The 18,304-nt window shown below is 45.1% G+C and overlaps 2 protein-coding genes across 2 annotated transcripts in view; both read right to left on the minus strand.

Moving 5' to 3' along the window:
- Positions 1 to 18,304, minus strand: part of LOC126037491 (electroneutral sodium bicarbonate exchanger 1-like) — a 149,550-nt gene that overhangs the window by 18,631 nt on the left and 112,615 nt on the right. The window lies entirely within an intron of this gene.
- Positions 1 to 18,304, minus strand: part of LOC126037486 (electroneutral sodium bicarbonate exchanger 1-like) — a 157,925-nt gene that overhangs the window by 16,576 nt on the left and 123,045 nt on the right. The gene's annotated exons all lie outside the window — the stretch shown is intronic.

An 18,304-nucleotide genomic window follows, 5' to 3' on the forward strand; every position in this document is an offset into this window, starting at 1 on the left:
GAGCAGGACAGCACTGGAGGAAAAAACAACTGTCATTGATAGGCTGTGAGAGAGACATGGAGGAAGAGAGAAAAGAGAAGGGACAGCTAGCTGGAGAGGGGGATACAGTTAGAAAGGATGGAAGAGGGAAGGGAACAGAGAGAAATACAGAAAAGATGGCAAGAGGAAGCAAGGCAGAGGGACAGCAATAGAAGAAACAAGGGACAGGGATCTGGACAGATGAAGAAAAAAGCAGGAGAAACATACAACATGATACGATGGGACAGAAAGTAACACAGAGCGTCAGATGATAATAATGACAAGAGATAGAGAGAGACTATGAAAAGCACAGGAGGTTGGAGAGAGAGAGAGAAGACATGAATGAAAAGAGTAGAGAGCACCACAAAGGGTCAGGGAAAGAGGACGACAACAGAATAAAAAAACCCCTCACATATTACACACATGTTATCCACTCATCAAGCCCATTTCAGAGTTACACAGTACCTCAGCCCCTTTAAGAAAAGTAACACATGCGCCCGAGCCCATTTCGGCACCGCACCGCGCCCGAGCCCATTTCATGGTTCTCTACCTACAGCTCCAATTTCAAAGTTCTGCAATCACTAGAGGAAGGAATGCACCCCCTTTCCATTAACCCAGCAGCAGCTACATTTACCTCAAGGTATCTACAACTCGCCCTTGGATGCCTAATTCCAACAGACACTTTCACTTACTTCAACAGCTAAGTTTACCTATGGGCACTAAACGCCCATGCTTCCCTCTACGCTTCCCTTTGTGATTGCCATTAGTACTGTAATTCCCACAAGGACACATAATTACCTGTCTTTTTTACATTTTATTTTTAGTGCTTCATTTGGTCCATTACTCATTCCACATAGATTCAGCTATGTCAGTATTTCAATCCAATTCTACAATGTACTTTTTCTACAATATATAGAAAAGACTTATGGCCTCACTCGTCAAAGATTTGACACTATTAGATTTAGTCCTCTTTTAATCACTATTTTTACAAATACATGTAAACTCCAAAAATTTAGCATTACCTGAAGAAGAAATGCCACTATTTAGTACCTGCAATGCTCTACGGAGTGGTCTTTTCCACATTCCTCGCTCCCATTACATACATCGCTGCACATCCAGAAGTTTTACTCCCTGAGGTGACATTACCGCCATGATCCCTGTTCCCGGGCACCAAACGAGTGACCTCCAATCATCTTGACAGACCGTCCACTTCCACACCTCGACACAAAACCAGAAATTGAAAAATATCATTACATCACAAGCTACAAAGAGCAACCAAATATTTTACAAACCCACCACAGACAAATACAGTTACACTCACGCACTTCACAACCCTGGCCTACTCCATGCTGGCCATCTAGTCCAACTCCCCCCACAAAATCCTCAACTGTCTTCCAAAGACCATCCACCGAACAACATATCTCTCTGTGCTGACTGGCAATTACCAGGTTCCAGGGGAGCGCTCCACAGGAACACCGTTCCCGGGAGCCTTGGAAAAAAACAAACAAACAAACAAACAAACAAAAAAATCGCCCTGCCTTTGAAAACCCAGGCCCGAGGCAGACCCCAGTCCAAACATTGGCGATCAACATTGCCTCATGGAGCAGCTGGGACCAGGGAAAAGAAAAAATAAATGGGGCAGGGGAGGACACACCAAAAACCAACCCATATCCCAGCTGGGGTTTCTTATTCTAAGTTTGGGGTTTTTTTCCTAATTCCCTGAAAAACATCTCAACTCCACATCCAACCTGAAAGGAAAAAAAACCAAAAAGGCTTAACCACAGAACCCTACAAGGTTAGAGACATTCACAACACACCACTCGTTCAGATCACATGCACGCCAGCCCTCACTCTCAACTCATCCATCATACCGTCCACAGGCCTCAAGAGGCCGTCACCCCGTCTGCAGCAGCAGGGGCCTCAAAAAAGCACCCTACCTGCAAAAACCCAGGCCCCAGCCCAACCTCCTTCCAACCAACCTCCCCACAAACTGCCCTTCCGTTACACCAACATTTCAACACGCACCATCATCTCCACCATCCGTGCATTTTCAACCCGATAATTAGCTTTCACAGTGCCACGTGTCACAGCCCAACCTCCGTAGCGCCATGTCACCTAAACGCAAGGTTCCTTCAAGCACCTCTCGTGCCCTGTCATCACCTGCAAAAACAACACACAAAGCTTGTCAACAGACACTTCATCCTCGAGAGAGAAGTCCTCCACCACTCCCCTACCCTGCTTCCCACCTATTCCAAAAATAACACATCCTCACAGCCAGTGTCCTCCATGACACTTGAAAAAACCAGAGCATCACAAACACAGAGCTGTCCCAAAGTTACCGATCGCTCCAAGACCCATCACGCTGCTACTTAGACCTCAAGGCCTTGACCATTTCTAGAGACTTGCCACAAAGCATCTGCATAAACAAGATGAACACCATTGCCCAGTTCCTGCCTTACTCAATGCTAGTTCACAGTCCAATTGCGATCCCCTCAACTCTGCATGCAAAGAGCCCGAAGTCATTAAACCTTCTACGCTGCCTCTACAATGCCATGCAAGACACACACAAACATAGAGCCATGTAATTCACATGCAAATGTAATGCCATACAAGGCAGTACTCTTACCTCAGTCAAGGCAAAACAACTCAGAGCCTTGCCATACCAGACAAAACAGAACAGGGCCAATGCAAGAGACTCTCACGTGACAGTCAATACAAGTACAGACCAAAACAATACAAAACCAATACAGAACCATAGAAGGCAAGGCAGTCTCAGGTGGCAATCCATACAAGTACAGAGCACTGCAATACAAAACACAATGCAGGGCCAGGCAATGCGAGACAGTCTCACATGACAGTCGATACAAATACACAACAAAACACCACAGGGCAAAGGCAAATACAGACCAATACAATGCAAGAAAACTGCAAAACACAGCAAAGCAAAGCAGTCTCATAGAGCCACCGGATGCATCTTCCTTCAGAGTCCACTCACGGACTCAACTCCTTACAGTGCTCTGCTGCCTTCCCCCATCGCTCTGTGGGACACATCCTGTCCCTCCACATCTGAAAAAAAACCAAACCAAACATATTGAATGAGTCACCTGGATGCAGAGCAAGAGCTTCACAACTCCAGAGGTCTTGATTCCATCTACAAAGACCATCTGGAATGCAGCTACAGCCTGTCATTTTAACAACATCAACAAAAAAAAAAACAACACACAACCAAAAAACAAACAAAAAAACAACAAAAAAACCCAACACACACACCCCCCTGCCCACTGTAGGGTTCAATTATATGGAACTTAGTTACTGGGCCTGAAAGTAGCTCATGGTCGCAAGAGAGTTCCAGACACCTTTGAAGGCTCTGAACAGAACAAACAAGAAGATAGAAGAAGAAAGATCCCAATTAGAAAAACACAGGTGCACATTCCACGATAAAGGGAACTTGGCACAACCGACCTCAATTCAGGGGCTTATCTCGACCAGTTGGACTAAGACAAGTTTTGCATGCTCTAACATAGCCAATTATATCCTGTGTGTATGCACGTGTACAGAGCGAGTATAACTAACTCTATCTTATGTTTCTACGCGTGGACAGTATCGATGTAACCAATCACCGCTTACGCTTGTGCGCGTGGACACCACATGCTTGCGTGCAGCAGCCAATCAAAGCTTCTAAACAACTTAGAGAGTTGTGTAAGAATGATCAGCTAAGCTCAATAAAGGGGCGACTTTGATCATCATACTGGTGTTCTATCATCCGGGCCCCGCACGGAGTAACCCTAAACCCTACACCCCACCAACCAAAAAAACCCAGGGCCAAACTTGGAGCCCATCACGTGCAAGTCTTAACACCTTAGAGACTCAAATCCGCTTCACTGCCCCTCAACAACCCCTGCCACACGGCTCCAATTGTCTCCGTGAAACACTATCGGCACGGCTGTCCGCGCAGGCCGCTGATGGCTACTCGAGCCGAGATGACTGTACAACCCTCGCCTAAACGGTCTAGGCACATCAACGTTTCACCCGTAGACTCTTATCGCTGTTCCACCTACCCCTGACTCCACACCCCCCCAGGCAGAGCAGCTCCAAGCCAAGCACACCGTGTGCAGAACGTCACCACGTGGAACGCCACCAACGAGGTGATTCAACGAGAGAGAAAACTCTCAGCAAGAAGAATGACCCCCGGACGGGAGGCGCCGTCGGGCAAGATGACCTACGGGGCCGCAACCGCGAGGCCAGGAGGCTCCACAGCAGACCCAGAGGAGTCAAACGGAGCGGCCCGTTACAAGACAGCACTGTCAAAACCCAGACGACAGATGCGCCAGAAGCCTGGCGTCGAGACCTAAGGATGTCAGGATGCGGGGAAGAAGTCCCACTCCGAGAAAACGGACGGCTAGAGAGCAGAGCTGCCGATGCAGGCTGAAAAAATGCTGCCATAGAGCACTGACCGGAACCCGCCAAGACCGATCCATGCTTTAGAGCTCCGAGCGCAAGAAAAGAAGCACCCGATTGGCACCGGGCCAATGAGTAAGAGCATTCAAAACCCTAGGGACAGCACCCAAAGCGCATGCCTCGCTCCTCTGGCGCAAAGCGCGACAAGGACATCGAGACCCGAGGAAGGTCTAAGCGCACAAGACAGACTACACAAACTACACGCCACCGCGGACACGGGCTGGAACTGCCCTGCCCGGCACACACGGGTCTCGTGCTGAAAAGCAACCCGCTCCCTTCTCCTGCGCAAAGGCGACTGCTTTGGGACAGCCCTCTCTCCTGCGCTAACTTTAAAACTCCTCCCTGCTATTCCCAGCTTTGTCCCTTCCTCTCAGCCTGGTCCCTCAACTTTGCTTTCAGAGGGCTGAGGGTCCAAATCCATCCTCCACAAAACCACACGGGCTAACTGGGATGTTCCTCAAGGGGAACATTGCTCTTCAACATCTGCAATGAAAAAAACAAACACAAACAAATCAGAAAAGGGAGTAAGCATCCCGCTGGCCAACGCCAACTACTTCCCCAACTCCCCCCTCCTCACAAGTGCCACCGTGTTCACTTCCCCGCTCATTCCAGACTCAGACCCTGCAGCCATCATCACTCGTGGTATCTAAGGTACCGAGAGAAACCACGTTAGCGTGGCACTCGTGAGAAGCCATCGGCCCCACGCTCCTCCTCGCTAATCCACAGCTCACCTGAAACGCTCATCCAATTCAAAGATAGCCCACACAGCACCTCCACAACAGAAGGTAAAGGCTGAACCGAGCAGCCCCATAATACTTTGCTATTCAACACCGACCCGGCCGACGACCGCCTCACCTTCTCGGACCGCTCACCGGCATGCAGCTTTTCGGGAGACCTTATAGCAGACTTCACGGTACGTAAAGGGTGCCTATAAGAAACCTGCAGAGGGACTTTTTACAAGGGAGTACAGCCATAGGACAAGGCGGTAACGGCTTTAGTCCTAAGGAGGGTACATTTAGTTTAGGAAGACGTTTCTCACTAGGGGTGGCGAGGCACTGGAACGCGTTGCCCAGAGAACCTGCGGATGCTCCCTCCCTGGAAGCATTCAAGGCCAAGTCAGATGCGGCTTTCAGCAACCTGGTCTTGCGGACGGCGTCCGTGGGGGAGGGCTGGAACTAGAGGATCTTTATGGTGCCTTCCAACCCAAACCATTCTACGATTCTATGACATTCAAATCCAACTGCAAAACTCCTCTGAGAAGGGCTGGTGAACCCTCCTCCCTTTCCCCAGCAGTCCCAAAACTTAAGAAACCCCTTTTCTTCTCCTCAACTGTCAGGAAAGGAACCCCACTGCTTCCTGACACCTCCTGCCCTCAATATGCACTCCTGAACCCCCTTCAGTGGCTACTCCTCAAGAGCCGCTCTTCTGAGCAACATCCCAAATTCTGGGGGCACCCCCTAACCTACAGCTCCCCAGAGACTCTGAGCTCTGCTACATGCCCACAAAAGAAAGTCAAGTCCCAAGCCTTGTAATCTACAAGGGGCCTGCCACCAGCTGCAAAGATTCTAAGGACAACGTGGCATTCTGTGGGCAATGAGGAAAGGCACCCCAAACCCTGAAGGGCACTGTGCCTCACGGCCCTTCTGCTTTCATCAGTAGTACTAAAACTCCATATACAAATACATACAAGATGCTCACCCTAACCCCTGCTAAACAATGTCACCATCAGTCCCGTTAAGAGAGATAACAACTTACACAGCAGAACTGTTAAAAACCAACGTTCCTTCTTCAATAAAGTTGGGAATTGCAGGAAAACACAATGCATGAAGAATAAGAAAAAAACCAAACAACAAAAAAAACCCCAAACAATGCATACTATTAAACCATCTTTCTATCCCTGAACTGATGCAGAAACTGACACTAGGCCTAGTAGATGTAGAAATAGAACGTATGTTTAGACTCAGTGTATTGCTAAATAAAAGACTCAGGAATTTGTTAGAAGGTTAACAACTGCCTCTGTAAGTTGATTTACGTAGACAAGCCAAGGACATAAAGCACAAGATTCCTGTGTCTGTAATATAAGACAAAATAACATGCCCTCTTTGAGGAGGTATTCTGTTTGATAAGAAAATATGTTCTGTCTCTTGTGGTGACCGAGCCAAAAGCTAGGTGATAAGCAGAGAAGTTGTTTGTGGGGCCCAGAAGGGGATCGTACTGCGCAAACTCGTACAACAAAGTTCAAACAGCGGACAAGTGAGGAAGACTATGGAAGACCACCAGAGGACTCCAGAAGACCACCGAAGACCTTCAACACGCATGCATAAAGGACATTTACATATGCTAATGACTTCTCGGAAAATCAATGAATATGTATATTATTTCTCAGAAATTTTATGAATATGTATGTAAGGCAGGTATTTAACCTATACAATTAGTCCCAGCCAGAAAGCACATTTGGAGGAGCGATCCTCCGTTCTTCCAGCGCTGCAATAAAGAATACTTAACTCCATCACTGAATGCTCATTTCGAGAAACAGAACACTCGAAACAAAATTACTGACCTGAAAAAAAGAAAGGGGGAAAAAAAAAAAGCTGCATACAAGTGTGCCGTGGTTTCAGCCCAGCCGGTAACAAAGGACCACGCAGCCGCTCGCTCACTCCTCCCGCCCCCCTCCGGTGGGATAGGGAGGAGACAGAGGAGAGAAAAGGAAAAAAAAAAAAGGAACCTCAAGGGTTAAGATAAAGGCAGTTTACTGGGACAACACAAAACAAAATTGCAACAACAACAACAACGGTACTAACGAAAGAGTAAACAAAAAGAGTGATGCACAGTGCAACTGCTCACCACCCGGAACCCAACGCCCCACCACTTCCCCCACCGAAAGTCGAACGCTCCCCGGGCCCGATCCCCATTTATATACTGAGCATGATATCACATGGTATGGAATAGCTCCTTGGCTAGTTCAGGTCAGCTGCCCCAGCTATGCCCCCCACATCCCAGGTTCCTGTAAAAATTAACTCTATCCCAGCTGAACCCAGGACAAAGTGTTACTTTCTACCACACATGCTGCTGAACCTTGACTGGTCCTGAAGCTCTTACCTCAGGCAGACACCTCTTCCCAAAGGGCTGAGCCAGCTCAAAAGCTGCAAAGCACTCAAGGAAGAGCTGAGCACCAACACCAGAGAAACCCAGGAGCACAATGAGCTCCCTCAGCAGAGCCTGTGGCTCAAATACCCCCGAGCCCCCGCCCACCACCCTTAGCACAATCCCCTGGGAAAGGGGAAGGGCAAACCACCAGCAGCTATAAAGTCAGCTGGAGGAGCAGCAGCACTGTTCTCACCTGCCTTAAATTTACAGCAAATGAGACCCTGAACAGAGAAAGTGACCCTTACTGACAACGATGATACCTGCTCCTGTGCTACAGCTACACCTATTGCATCAGCAATGGGACCAGGTAGGGAATTCAACTTAATTTGTCTGGGGCCTAGATAGAAAACAATAGATGCCCTTCCAAACTAGGTAGGAAACTAGCTCATTAAATGCAATGACAATGTTGTTATCAAAAATGATGTGCTTTAGTTTCCTATAAAAAAGCCAAAACACTCTGGGGTTATGCTTCATTTCTAGCAAGACTGTGCATACCTCCTTACTTCTACCAGAACTACCTTCTGGATAGGAATGAATCAAAAAGCAGAATTAGATCCCTTAAGAATTCCGTCTCCAAAATATCTCTGGTTGCAAAACAAATTATTTCCTGTGAATAGCCAATGATGCAGAGTCCCCCTGAGCATGTCTCCAGCTGACTCCCTTAACAGAGGTACAAGAGCCCCAAAGCACAAAAGACACCAAAAAACCCCCATGGAAATACACGGGGGGGAACAGGCAGCAGCCATGCCCTACAAGGACAGGCCAGGGCAGGGCAGGGGGGCAACAACACCCCCTGCAGTCATGCAGGAAAGGGTCAGCAGAAGCCACACCCCCGCGGTTTGGGGTGGGGGGGAGGGGAGCTGCAGCCACAAATGACACCAAGAAAACATGGAACTTCAGGGATACACAGCGGGTGGGGGGAAGGGGGTGATGCCCCCACCAATCGGCATGGGAAAAAACTCACAGGGAAGGTGGGTTAGATGGCTAGTTTGCGGTGGTAAGATATGTGCACAAGAACATGCACAGGCTGGGGGGGGTCATGCATGAGGTTTACCTTCACCAGGGGCTCCACCCAGGTAATCCAGAGTAGGTAACCTCATCTGGGATAATCTGCAACAGCAATTCCGCTCTGGGTTCTTGACCCAACACCAGATAATCCACACTGCCTGCCCCATGGAGGGGGTGCTTCCCACAGGATGGGGCATCTGTTGAGCATCACCACACCCTTATGACAACACATCTGAAAAATTAAAATCACAAACTGTATTTCAGCATATTAAGAAAATAACACCAAATGAATAGAGGAATTCCAGCAAAGGGGGAGGCTAGCAGCTGCCCTAATTAGGACTCGAGCTAAACAGGTCAGCTCACAATACAACACTTCCTTTAGAATGTAGACTGATGAAAACTGGTTTGCTGTTAGATAACTGTATAAGTGAGATTTGATAAATGATCATGTATTAACATTATTGTTGAAACAGTAGACAAAGGGTACCTGGGGACATAATTACAAAAGTGTAGTGAAGTGACTAACTAGTAATTATTCATAAGTTTTGCAGTTCTTTGCTCTTATGACTAGATGTTCCTGTACGCTAAATGAGAACAATGCTGAAACTGACCACATGTGATTGAAACTGCATTAAGCTTCAAGATCAAAGAACAAGGACAAGAATAAAGACTTCGAGGACAGCCAGCAAGAACTTCAAATAGGTCGGTGGTCGCAAAAGCAGCCCTTCATCTCAAATGGATCCTTCATTGCGCATGATTGGATGTAGGCAGTACTATGATAATCGGTTGCCGTCGTTTTTATGTATATGTGTACTAATCTGATTAATAAGTAATTAGTTATTCTATATAACCTGTTTGTGCTAAAGCTGTGGCATGCACACTAGGTGGAACTATCCCCCGTGCATCCAGCACTGCAATGAAGAATGCCCGCTTTCTAAAACTCCAAAACGAGTCTTAGGGAGTTTCTTTGACCAGCTTTTCAGTATCAGAGGTACAAGGGAGGAAAGAAAAAAAAAAAAGAAAAAATGGGCAGGGGTGTGGGAAAGAGAAGGGACCAGGGGAGGGAGGGGCAGGGAGGGACCAGAACGCCGAAGAGGGGAGACGGGGCCCCAAGGGCCCAGGGCTCACCACAGCTCTTGTTCTTGGCACTGCCAGGAGAATTTGCCAGTTCAGATGCTTCTTTCTGCTCCTCTCCTGCTCCCCACCTCTTCTGTAACTCCGGCAGCACGGCCATCCTCCCCCTAGGAGTAACACAGGTCTTGCAAGACGAGGCTTCCTAGGCACGGAGCCTCGCTCGCTCGCACGCTATGTGGCCGTGCGGCATACGGACCCCGCGGTGCACCTCAGCAAGCCCCAGGGTCTGCTGTATCCTTCTGCATGTGGCATCAGGGTTGCAGGAGCGACAGCAGCCAGGCAGCAGACGCTGGCGAGAGATTTACAACAAAAAATAACGCCTGGTTCAGGTGACAGCCTGAAGGCAGGCCACAAGAGACCCAAAGCTGCTTCGTGCCAGAGGGGCAGCTCTGTTCGGCAGGAAAGGCCGCGGCCCAGCACACCAGATGCGAGCGGCCCACCTGCAAGCCAGCGATACCCCGGCGACCCTGGGGCTCGGTCGGGGTGGGCACCTCCGTGCTATCAGAACGCTGCTCTCCTAATCCTGCACGCACGCAAGGCTTCTTGCGCGGGGCTTGTCTCTTATCGAAAAGACGCTGCACAGTGTTACTTACCGCCCTGCCCTCTGGCGTGCAAAGTAATCAGACGTGAGGCAGGGAAAGCAAAGAGGCCTGTCGGGATATTAGATGTCCTCAGCAGAGGACCATAGAGCCCTCGAGGTTCCATCTTTGCTCCCTACAGGAGCGTGGCTCCGCACTCCTTGCCGCTCCTGCCAGCAAGCGTCACAACTGCCCTTTGCCGCCTGCAACACGGCCCCAGTACTGCCGCTTACAGAGCGAGAGGCGCTCGCTATAAAGCGGCGATGAAGAACAAGGACGGCCCGTCGAGATGGCAGGAGGAACACAGAGAGCCTCCAGCATTAGCCAGGCAGGGCTTGCAACTCACCTCGTGTCCTGGTTTAACGCCAGCCAGCAACGAAGGCCCACGCGACCGCTCACTCGCTCCCCCGCCCCCAGCGGGACGGGGAGACAATCGGAAAGGGCAAAAGTGAGAAAACTGGTGGCTTGAAACGAAAACAGTTTAATCATCATTAAAAAGAAACAACAACAACTTGTAAGGAAAAGAAGGAAAAAAAATTACAGAGAACATGGTGCAGGCAGCACATCAGGGGTCTGGAGCCTGATGGATGATGGGGGGTGGTGGTGTGGAATACGGAGGAGGGAAAGGAGGGAGGCAGGGCAGGAGACGGGAGAGCAGGGGGCGCAGGGGGAAACAACTCGTGTGGGTTAAAAACTCGTGTGGGTGAAGGGGGTGGGGTGGAGCAGCAGGGAGCATATGGGGGAGACACGGACACAGGGGGTAGGGTATGTGTGGGTACAAAAGTGCACGGGGTGTACTAAAACAAGTTGTGCTGCTTCACAAAAACATGGTCCCACCTGAATTCAGTAGGATTTCTTCTGCTCTTAAACATTAATCAGGCACTTAAAGCCTTCAGTAGACTTGTAAGTCCAAACCTCCAACAATTTACGTACTCTTATCATTTCTGATATCCATGATATGTGAAAATAAATCTTTCAGTTTAATAGTTGTCACTGAGAAAGATACGTGTTAATCTAAACCACACAAGGGGAATAATATCATGTTCGCCATGTAGACTTTACTAAGAGCTTGAAATTAACTTCTCAGGATCTTTTAAGCTTCTAAGCATAAAATAATTAGTGTAGCTTACAGATGTGGAAGAGAAATATTTTGGTATCATAACCAAAGAAGTCTTCTCCTCTATGAATGGCAACACAATCTGTAATACTGCATCGACACTTCAAAACCCATTCTGTCTCTCCCCTTTTGTCATCCAATGTTGTCTTTTAGATATTTCAAGAAATTCTTTCATGGTCTATCCCATAAAATGAGAAGTAGATTATTACGGAAGAGCTCCACAGATAAAAAGTTAATGCATTAGACTAACTGTGATATAAAAATCACTGGAGATATATTTATGTGTGATGTTCTGATGAATTATCTAGTTGTTTACAGTTGCTAGGACTTCTCTCAGTAGTAAATCACTGGCAATGTGCATGAACACGAGAAACTATTCATGGGGCACATTCATCCTTTAGCAGTTAAATGAAGTTTTTAAATCACAAAATTGGCTGTTACACAGTCTGTGTAAATTACATGATAGTAACCCAAACCACAAGACCATGTCTCTCCTACTTTGCTCTGTTGCAGAAGAATCTCAGCTTGCAAAACACATCAGTTTTCTGTAACACAGATAACCAGGGTTCACACAGTCAGACTTTTCAGTCAGAAGGCCACAGAAAGAATCATAAAGAGACCAAGTATCTTTTCCTTAAGCATCCTGTTTACAGACAGCTATGGTACCTCCAAGTGCTATGAACGTTACTTTCTCTAAAACTATCTTCCATTTAGTTTTCCTTTTTTTTTTTTTCTTCCTTTTCTTCCCCTGAAAACAATCTTATAGCTTAATCCTTATAGGATTTTTTTCAAGTTTTGGTTTTTTCTAACGAGTATCAACACATGAACACTCTAAATAGTTTCAGGAAGTTCAGTATTTGCTACAGTTGCACTTGATCCAACATCCCACTTTTTTTTCCACCAAGCAAAGGAGTTCAACCAAGTTTCTTTCAAGAGCCATACAGGAGAAAGTACAGATTCTGCTCTGTCTGCTAACAAGCAGGCGAAGGAGCTGCTACCAATTTGAATACTATACAGGCTCTGCTGTGCCCATTTTCAACTGGGGAAGAGAAATAGCCCATCCTGTTTGAATATTTAGGTCCACTTTTTCTCATTTGCAAAGCAGATCCACTGCCTTGGGAGACTGACCAGAATTACCTGGAACAAACATTCTTTTTGCCTAGGATCTGTTTGTTAGTTGAGAAAACAGTCACTACGTCCCTGTGATAATATGACACGATTTCATCAAGACATTTCTGTCTCAAGGGGCCCAGCTGTATTTTATTTTCTAGTAACACAGTATCTATCCAATTCCGGTCTCTGACTTAAGAGATGAGCAACATGCAATTTCTTCAATGTCTACTTATCACGTGAGGAAGTCAACAAACCTCTTTTCACAGTTACAAGCACTTTTCAAAGATGTGACATTTCGCTCCTGTCATCAACTGACCCTGAACAAGTTGGAAAATATAAAAGGATCAATAAATGTGAGAAAGACCTTTGGTATGAGGGAACCCAGACAAACCGGTGCAGCAGCTTTCTTCCCTATTGATTGGAAAAGAATGCTGTTTGGCTGCTGCTTCTACGGATAATCCACAAATTATTTGCTATTCTTCTTAGCCAAAGGGCTAAGGCAGTGCCATCAGCAACTTCATAATATACGCTGAAACAAGAAGCAGGTATTACAGCTCCAAGTCTGAGGAAACAGCATCAATGATTAAGACAGCTCTAACATGGAAGGCCTGGTAAGTGGCAGTGGTATAAGGCACTAGCAATTTATCAGGGCTCTCTTTCAAATGCTGGCATTTTCTGTGACTTGGATTTTGCCTATTGTTATGAGATCATTACATCACCTATCACACAAGTGTAGCTTTGTTAACTTTCAAAGAAAAGCTGCTAGACAATATACAACACAAAGTTAGACAAGCGAGGGAAGTACACAGTGATGTCACAGGCAATCTGGAATTGGGCACCCGACTTGAATTCCTGGCTTTGAAAACCTCTCTCCAAATGACTTGCCATCCTTTCACTAAGATCCAGCAGCAGTTCTCTCCTGTGCCTCATGCTCTTCTGTAGTCAGCCAAAGCCCACGGAGCTGCACTGTAAGCTTGAAGACCAGGGTGCCAGCTTCGTGTCCTATTTCTGTCACCTAGTTCTTATGTACCATTTCTTGCTAATCAAAAGGCCCAGTGAATCCTCGTCACACATCACACTTGAGGTAGTACATCCAAGCATTATTTCTGCCGCGCTACATTTGCACGGATTAGCTGCTGAACCCTCCAGATGATGTACTGCTTTTCAAGAAGGGTGTAGTATAACTGGTGAGGGTCTACAGTAAGTCCAAGAGGGTGCTCAACGATGTACAGGAGTCTGACTTCAAAGCATAAATTGAAAAACAGCCGCTTAACCTAGAAAGGGCAATACTGAAGAGAAAGAACAATGTTTGAACTCTAAAAGGTAGCTATAAGGAAGAACTTTTCTGTGCATCCACTGCACACAGTTACACGGAATCATGGGGCTTAAATTACAACCTGAAAAACTTAGGGTATGTGGCAATCTTTGCAACAGTAGTAATAATTACAGGAAATGTTTAAGAATAAATTAGGCAAGCGTTTGTCAAGAATGGTACAGAAAGTTGATCATTCACCTCTAGAATGAGAGCAACGCTAGACTATCTTCAAAGGTTCTTCTTTCCCCACTGCTGTCCCTCTCTGTATTTCTACGCTCATCCAATACAAGCATCATCCCCAGCTGTGTACTTACAATTCTATCTGCATATGCACATGTCTAGAGATGCACATTTATTTCTACGTTACACACAGCTGAAGGAGACTACTCATAGGTAAGCCAATTTACATAAACAGCTTCTGAAAGTAAAACACCTCAGCCTCTTGCAAAACGTGAGCCCAACAGAACACCGGGAGCGGTATGTAAATCCTTATGCCAAAACTGCATTCTCTTAAATCTTATGAAAACCATTTCTAACATAAAGCCTGACCTGACTGGTCTATTTTCTGACACTCCCCTTCTCTGTCATCAGGTACTTATTAGATAGTAAAACAACTGACGGGGTAAACACCATAACTAGCACAATAGCTGACTTCCGTAGCAGTTGCATATCATGTCTGAATAAATGTGAGTTTAGTAGGTAGATACACATTCAGAAATGCACAAGAACTGAAAGGAGTAATCTGTAACTGGTAGACTAAGAACACTGCAATAGCATGCAATGTAAATCAACATGCACCTATAGGGAAGGGAAAGGAAATACGGAAACATTCTTCTGGATTAAAAAAAAAATAAAAAAATACGCAGCAATGGTAGGAAAAGGTACTTGGAACGTGCCACTTTCAATCCACTGAAACAATGTCTGCAACAGCAGTAAGAACACTGGCAAACTACCTTCTCTGTTCCACAGGGCCTTGAAACCCATACGCATTGTCTGTTGCCAGTTGCCCTTAGGAAACAAAGGCGCTGCGATCAGTATAAGCGTGTAGAACACCAGAAATGAAACTTTTGAGTATGTCACATGCAAGATCCTCATTCTCCGTACAGTCTACAAGGTTACACAATTGTAAAATACTTTGTAAGAATGAGAATCCTGAAGTTTGCCTTGGACTAAAAAAGTTTTAAAACTCCGTTTTGAGGTTTTTTCCCAAGGGTTTTAGAAATAAAAGCATCTTGGTAAAGTGATTTTCACACACTGCACAGACACAAGCAGTGTTTCTCCCACTGCGAGAGGAGTATCAAAATACTCTTATCTAATATGTTATAGACAAAAGTGACCAAGGTCACAGGAGAATCTGTACTTTCCCACTGATTACAAGGAACGGGCCAGCTGCTTTGTGCCTCCTATGCAGCTGGAGCATGCAGTTGCCTGGTAACTTGTTCCGAGCTATTGCATCTTAATCACATATACATGGAGGAATACCAAGCTGACCGCTTAGGTTTATCAGCCAAAACAGTTTACAGCAACACAATAGTTTAGAGCAATTCAGGAAGTTTAACACTGAATTTAGGTATGCGCTTATATGGTTTGACGAACAGAACTTTTATAAATGAAAGGGAAACAACAGGTGACTTTAGAGCATACAAAAGGTATAGTCTACAAACCAAATATCAATTATTAGCAATGTTTCCCTGTTCAAAGGGCATCATGTAATGTCTCGGACTCAACAAGCATGAACTGACAGACTGTTATGATTTGAAAATTTTAAAAAAGTTCTAATAGTGTGCCCAAAACAGAGCTGTTTCAGTGTTCAGGCTAGACTCGTTGTCTCCAGTAAATACATATCTTAATTCTAACACAGGATAAAAACCGATTTATAAATTTCCTCTTGTAAAAATGAAACTGTTCCAATCACCCTGTTCACTCCTATTTAAGATATTAAATAGGGCAAATCAGAAGTAACTTGAACCAATCCCTCCCACCCAGCTATAAACCAGGACCATATACAGCCCTTGCAGACTACACAAGACCCTGTCTCATTCCAGCCATATCATTAGCACAAGCTGTGCAAACCCATGCAAATCAACAGGTTTTCCAGGCATAAAAGCAGACTCCAACAGCAGTTAAGCCACTTCTTACAACTGACAATGTCATACTTCCATCACTGATTATAGCACAAGAACAAAAGAGAATGGGTCTTTATTGTCCTTCATGAACTTGAGGGGCTGCAAGAAACCAGTGAAGTTACAAGCCTGGATTCTGTAATGTCGCTATCAGCATAATTTCCAGATCAAAGATCCGGCCTCCTGTTAAGATCATCAAACATAATTTTGAGTTCAGGGAACAGGTCATCACAACACTATGTTAGGTAGAGTATAAAACCTTATCATCAGATTCTCAGCTAGTTTAAGTCAATGTATTCTGTGTGTTCCGCTGAAGTCAATGAAACTAAACACACTATCATAGGAAAGAGATATTTCAGCACGCCTCAGACCTGGAAAACTATCTTGAAAAATGCCCGTAACTTTTAACACAAATTCTCTGCACTTCCCACGATCTCCCAACAGCGAACAGTAGTAAGACCCTAACAGTTACTTGCAACCTATTTCTTGCATAGCATTCATTTTTATTTTAATTTTAAAAGGGGCAACTAATAAATAAGATTTTTGCAGCTACTCACAAAAAATCAATAAGCAAAGACATTTGTTCCAAGACTTAAATTTCTTGTATAATTTAAAAAACTAGCAAAGCTCTGTAAAGTAAAATAGATACATTTACCTACTAATGTAGGAAACTACAGACAAACTTCAGGAAATGACCAAAGGTGCAGAGGATAGGCTAATGCCTATTAGCATTAGGTAGAAAAACAAGGTAGAAAAGGTAGAAATGCCTATTAGCATTAAGGTAGAAGAACAACAAGAACAACAACAAAAAACCCCCAGAAGTTCTACAGAAAAATGAGTGAGCAGCCCACAGCACTGGCAGACAACAGATTTTTTTATCCCCGCTTCCTCCACCCCTTCTTCTTATCCCCCCACCCCCGTTTTTTTTTAAAGGAAATAATTATTCTATTCTGAAACATATTGCCAGTGATGCAGTTGAAGCCAAAAGTTTAAATGAGTTCAGGAGAGAATTAACCGAATTCTAACACATGTGCCAACACAACTGCTATAAAAAGCATCTGCATCATGGTGAAATGCAAACAGCTACTCTGAGAACGACACATTATTATTCACTAAATTTGCCTTTTACCCTGTTGTATAGTTACTAATGTTGAAAAGAGTCACTGCTGTGCAAGAAACTAAAACTTACAGCGCTTTATGCTCGGAGAGAACTGTGGCCCATCAGCTCGTGGCTGTGAAGTCTTACAACTTAACACGTTGCATTTGCACACCAGCAAGTTCTGAGGTGGACTGCCGACTGTATTCAATAGTCACAGCTTATGTAGGAGGATATGATAAACTTTACTTATTTGCCTTTAACCGATGCTCCAAATATGTTAAAGTCGTTCTTAAAGCAGGTTACTGGTTTGATTACCCTTCATACAAAATCCTCCTTCAAATGGAGGTTTCTCTTCTCTTCTTTTCAGATTTAAGGCATGAACAGAAACCACACCTGCATCATCACTGAAATCAGTGCCTATTTTTCAATCAACTTTAGCAGCAGCATCAGAATTCGTCCTCAAGTACCGTTCATAAAGCAAATGCTTCATTCTTCAAAACTTTTTTTAGCAAAGGTTAGTAATGCTGTACCACAGACTCCCACGCCCAGTCACACATGTTCTTCCCGAGACTGTTACGCAGCTTAGTATTTTAAAAATCGCCATCCTAACTGCGTACCTGATACTACTGGTTCTCCCCTTTTTAAAGTCTGATGTTAAGGAAAAGCTGCAAGTCCTACAAAACCAGGCAGACTTGCTTGTTCATGCCAAAGAGAAAAAGGTTAAGCATTATTAAAAAATAAGACTATTGCCTACCTTTAAGTATCCATAAAGCTATCAACATGAACCGTATGGTGGCCTGTTAGCATCGCTATTTGAACACGGGCATGCAAAATGTCCTTCAGTTAAATTCCAAACTCTATGAATTAATTGGTGGGCAATTCCCCAAGGATAAAACCTCTATCAAAAGCCAACAGTAAGCCAGAAATCTCTTTCCGTTTCATAGGGTAAAAAAAAATACAGTGAATCCTGAAAAAAGAAATCGATATTAGACCGGGAACGCCTATATACTTATAGGGCAAGTAATAAAACATTTAGTGTTTTGATTTTATTTTTTTTTCTGTCATCACAATAGTTAGACAAACATGGAAACATTTGCAACAGCAATACTTGGGTCACTTTAAAATCTTGGTAACACTGAAATACAGGGCAGCGAAAGCTAATGATGTGGGGAGGGGACTTTAGGTCTTCTTATT

Source organism: Accipiter gentilis, unplaced genomic scaffold, assembly GCF_929443795.1.
Source record: "Accipiter gentilis unplaced genomic scaffold, bAccGen1.1, whole genome shotgun sequence".
NCBI lineage: Eukaryota > Metazoa > Chordata > Aves > Accipitriformes > Accipitridae > Astur > Astur gentilis.